The following is a 5,722-nucleotide window of genomic DNA, read 5'->3' as shown; positions in this document are numbered from 1 at the left end:
GCAGCTGAGGTATGGGAAGAAGCATTTTACCAACACTGTGTATAGTGGAGGTAGTGTGTTGCTGACCTCAACCAGTGGTGATGTTGTTGAGTGGTGGAAGGAATACTTTGAGGACCTTCTCAATCCCACCAAAATGTCTTACATGGAGGAAACTGAGTCTGGGGACTCTGGGATGGGTCCATCCAAAACCAGGGCCGAAGATGTCAAGGTAGTTAAAAAGCTTTGCGATGATGGGGCTCCAGGGCTGAAAAGTCCCTAAATGTACAAAGCTTTTCACTGATACTTTAAAGTGAAAGTGAACTCCTCACCTAGTTTGGGGCAGAAGGTGATGAATTCGGTCTCTGTTACCATGGTGATTTACACAGGCTCAAAGAAATATTCCTTGGTGACACTCAGACCTTCTGTTCATCATGGCAACTAAACAGGGGCAGGGTTTACACTATTTGACCATGTTGTGGATAGGAAGAGAAATGGAATAGGGGTGGTCCTGAAGGAAGAGTAAGCAGGGAAAGTACCTGAGGTGAAAAGAGTGTCAGATAAGGTGGTGTGCCTGAAGGTAGAAGTAGAAGGTCTGATGCTGAATGTTGTCAGTGTTTATGCTCCGCAGGTTGAATGTGATGTAGAAGAGATGCAAGGTTGTGGCAGGGAGGGGTCTTTCTTTTTTTTTTCTTGTGAATTAATAATGATATAAATGTACGTCAGATCCGCAGCGTTTATTCCTTCAGTGAGTTTTTATGTTTATAGACGGAACTCTGAGTTGGGGGGCGTGGCCAACAGCAGCTTATTTGCATAATAGTGACGTAGCCCTAAAACCGCTCATTCTGAAATGAGCTCAAAACAGGCAGAAGTGATCAGGTGAAATCTCAATATCTGAGAATGATTTTGTGTATTAAATGTAATGAAAATGTTTTGTGTAGCCCAAAGACCTATCCTGACTTGTTCAAGGAAGCATAATATTTTTCAGAGTTTGTAACAATAATATTCTGGGTATTTCAAAAAGAATCTGGATAATATGAGACTTAGCCATATGTTTCACAGTATTTTACATATATGAAAACAGTTTAGGAGTTTAGAGGTGGGGTCCTAAAAAAACCCTCATATTTCAGAGTAAATAGGTGGTTTTAGAGAGTTCAGCTTGTTATGCCGATGCCAAAAACAACCTTGCCTCCTTAAAAGAAGTGGCGCCATGTTAGGCCATGATTGCAGGATAAAATCTCCACTCAAATGTATCGTGACACCAGAAACCACACAGCCACCATTACCAACGTCAAACTGACTGTACACAGCACAAAGTGTCTTTTTCTTATTGCCTGCTCAGAAGAGCTCTCAATCTACGTCTTTTCTTGCCAGTGCTCTTCAAGAAAGACAGAAAGAAAAAAAAAGGATTTGACAAGTGTTTGGTTCTTATCCATTACTTACTCGTCATGAGTGGCTGATGTTTAATGGAAGTGCTCAGTGGGTTTTGATAGCATTAAACTGAAAGCTGCTGTAAGTGAATTAGTGTGTAATGTTATTTCCTGGATATGGTTAGACATGTATTAGGATGTGGAGACGGCTAACGGTTGCTTTTTACACAAAATGACTTCTCCTCCACTCACTGCGGTCCTTCTTTCATTTGATGTGGTTTTTCTCATTGAACTGGCTACATATTGGAAGTTGTGTTATGAAGAACTGAAATAATAAAATATGCATAGAGCATACAGAGATGGATACATTTGTTGGTACTTTTACAGGTCGTTGAAACAATGTTTTTTTTCATGAAAAGTGATTCAGTTACAAGCAATTGTTTAATCTAAATCTGCATGTTTTTAGTATGTGATAGAGTGAATAAAAATTGTGAAAATTAAAAATTTATTATTAATTTTACAAAGATATGCTAAAACAGAATGGACAAATTTGTTGGTACCCTGAAAGAGACTATTAATCTTTGCATTATAGTCATGTTACAAACTAAGAGTTTCACCTTAATTAGTATCACAGGTGCCTTTAAAATTTTCATCAGCCGTTCAGCCTATTTAAAGGAACCAAAGACTGTGTAGTTTGGAATGGTTTTGTGCACCAGACATGGACCAGAAGAGGGAGGAACACAGGGTGACCTATAAGAGTGGAGGCAGGTAGACTACATTCTGTGAGGTAACCTAAGGGATATCATAGACTGTAAGGTTGTGGCAGGGGAGAGCATGACCAGACAGCATTGGATGGTGGTGTGTAAGATGATTCTTGTGGAGAAGAAGAGGAAAAGAAGAGGAAAGGTAGAGAAGAGAACCAAATGGTGGAAGCTGAGGAAGGAATAATGTTGTGAGGAGTTCAGAAAGGAGCTGTTAAAGGCTCTGGGTGGTAAAAAAAAGGCCTTCCAGATGACGGGGCTACTACAGCCACAGTGATTAGAGAGACAGGTAGGAAGGTGGTGTGTCATCTGGGCAGAGAAAAGATTATGTTAGGCTTGATAAAGATAGAAATGATAATGTTTAAAAAGGGATAAAAAAACAAAAACAATTGGACTTCTACTCTGCAGCTGACGATATTTCACATCTAATCTGAGGAGCTTTATCAATTCAAAAAGCAGATTACACTCACTCTATTGTGAAGAGAGTGAGTGTAATCTGGAATGTGAATCTAGCTTACAGTTTTGGATTTACCATGTCCTGGATGACTGAGAATCTACACCAGCAAATGGTAATGTTCTAACAAGTGTGATGGGAAGATGGAAGGAGTACTTTGAGGAGCTAATAAATAAAGAGAATAAAGAGGAAAGAAGAGTAAATGTCATAGAAACTGTGGACCAGGAAGTGGAAAAGATTAGTGAGGATGAAGTCAAGGGTGATGTACAGAGTTGTGTCGGGATTTGGGTTTTTGGTTTTCAGTTGGTTGTCTTTTTGTTTTAGTTGGTGTTTATTATTTATTTTATTCTGTTATCTTGTTAGTTTGGTTTGAGTTCCCTCTGCCTTTGTCTCGTGTGTCTGTGTTTGTTTCATCTTCATCTCCCCAGCTTTGTCATCTGTTTGCCTGCCACGCCCATCTCCACCTGTAAGCAATTATTACAATTCACCTGTTTCCACTTACCTCATTATCCTCTGTGTTTTAAAACCCGGTCATTTCCTCCACCACCCCGTCGGATCATTGTTCGTTTATTCTTGTCCTGTGCCCATCCGTGTTTCTGGTTTTAGTTTATGTTTTTGCTCCGCTGCCCCGTCAGCTTTTGTTTTTGTTCTAATAAATTAGTTTTTTCGTTAGTTCCCAGTATGAGTCTGCTTTCTGGGTTCACCTCCGTTTCCACCGTACATGATAAGTTGTAGCAACTACAGGGGAATTAAGTTGATGAGCCACATGATAAAGATCTGGTAGAGTTGTAGAAGCTAGACTTAGACAATAAGTGAATATTTGTGAGCAGCAGGATGGTTTTATGTTGCGAAAGAGCAGCACATAAGAGGATGGAGAAGTATAGAGAGGGTCAGAAAGAACTTCATTGTGTTTTTGTGGATTTAACAAAAGCATACAACAGGATGTTGAGGGAGGCTGGTGTTGTGGTGTATGAGGAAATCTGGAGTGGCAGAGAAGTATGTTAGACTGGTACAGTACATGTATAAGGACAGCAGGACAGTGGTGAGGACAGCAGGACAGTGGTGAGGACAGCAGGACATGTCTGATGACAGCAGGACAGTGGTGAGGACAGCAGGACAGTGGTGAGGTGTGCTGTAGGAGTAACAGATAGCTTTAATGTGGAGGTGGGACAGCATCAAGGATCCTCTCTCAGCTCCTTCTTGTTTGCTCTGGACAGACTAACAGATGAGGACAGGCAGGAATCCCTGTGGACTATGATGTTTGCAGAAGACATTCTGATCTGTGGTGAGAACAGGGAACAGGTGGAAGAGAACTTGAAGAGGTGGAGGTATGCACTTGAAAGACAACAAATGAATGTCAGCCGCAGCAAGACAGAGTACCTGTATGTGAATGAGAGGGAGACAGGTGGAACAATGAGGCTACAAGGAGCAGAGGTCACAAAGGTGCAGGACTTCAAGTACTTAGGGTCAACTGTCCAGGTTTGGAGACAGTGGCACTGACAAAAGGACAGGAGACAGAACAGGAAGTGTCAGAGCTGAAGATGTTGAGGTTCTCCTTGGGAGGGACGAGGATGGACAGGATTAGGAATGAGGTCATCAGAGGAACAGCACAGGTTGAAGGACTGGGAGATAAAGTTAGAGAGGCCAGACTGAGATGGTTTGGATTTGTGCGAAGAAGGGACAGTGGGTATATTAGTAGAATGATGTTAGAGATGTAGGTGCCAAGAAAATAACAAAGAGGAGATATATGGATGCTGTGGTAACTCCTGAAAAAATAACCGCCATAAGAAACAGAAAGAAGACGATAAGGTTCATGGGAAAGTAGTCAACCTTCCAGGATATGGATGCAATAGGAAATTCAAACCCAGATTAATCAAATGGATAGTGTGGATGGTAGAAAAACAGCCAAGGAAATCTTCCACAACCACTGAACTCCAAAGTCAAAGTACGTGACTTTGTGATCGCATCATTCGTCATATTTCAGTCATAATGGGCTTCATAAAAAAAGATCCAGGAGGCTCCATTGTTGGCAGAAAAGCAAAAAAGCCAGACGGGAATTCACCAAAATGCATGCTGACATGAACCAAAGTCTCTGGGGAGAATAGACAACACTGGGCATTTTTGGCTCCAGTCACATAAGTGTTTTTTTTTTTTATTACTGTTTTTGTGGAAGGGTGCAAACACATTTATTTAACTCATCGGCGGTGAGGGATGTCGTCAGGCTAAAGAAGTAGTCCTACCGGGCGTTTTTAGCCTGTGGGACTCCGGAAGCAGCTGACGGGTACCGGCAGTCCAAGTGGCATGCAGCTCAGGTGGTCACTGAGGCAAAAACTCGGGCATAGGAGGAGTTTGGCGAGGCCATGGAAAAAGACTTCCGCACAGCTTTGAGGCGATTCTGGTCCACCATACGGCGTCTCAGGAGGGGAAAGCAGTGCAGCACCAACACTGTTTATAGTGAGGGTGGTGTGCTTCTGACCTCGACTCGGGACGTTGTGGGTCGGTGGGCCGAATACTTCGAAGACCTCCTCAATCCTACCGGCACGCCTTCCATTCAGGAGGCAGAGCCTGGGGACTTTGGGTCGGGCTCTCCAATCTCCAGTGCTGAGGTCACCGAGGTGGTTAAAAAGCTCTTCGGTGGCAAGGCTCCGGGGGTGGATGAGATTCGCCCGGAGTTCCTTAAGGCTCTGGATGTTGTAGGGTTGTGTTGGTTAACGCAACTCTGCAGTATTGTGTGGACATCGGGGGCAGTTCCTCTGGATTGGCAGACCGGGGTGGTGGTACCCTTATTCAAAAATGGGGACCGGAGGGTGTGTTCCAATTACAGAGGGATCACACTCTTAAGCCTCCCTGGTAAGGTCTATTCGTGGGTTCTGGAGAGGAGGGTCCGTCAGATAGTCGAACCTCGGATTCAAGAAGAGCAGTGTGGTTTTCATCCTGGTCGTGGAACAATGGACCAGCTCTATACCCTCAGCAGGGTCCTTGAGGGTGCATGGGAGTTCGCCCAACCAGTCTACATGTGTTTTGTGGACTTGGAGAAGGTGTTCAACCGTGTCCCTCGGGGAATCTTGTGGGGGGTGCGCCGGGATTATGGGGTACCAGGCCCTTTGATACGGGCTGTTAGGTCCCTTTATGACCGGTGTCAGAGCTTGGTCCGCATTGCC

This window comes from Kryptolebias marmoratus, linkage group LG6 (genome assembly GCF_001649575.2).
Source record: "Kryptolebias marmoratus isolate JLee-2015 linkage group LG6, ASM164957v2, whole genome shotgun sequence".
Lineage (NCBI taxonomy): Eukaryota > Metazoa > Chordata > Actinopteri > Cyprinodontiformes > Rivulidae > Kryptolebias > Kryptolebias marmoratus.
This window is presented reverse-complemented; position numbering follows the sequence as displayed.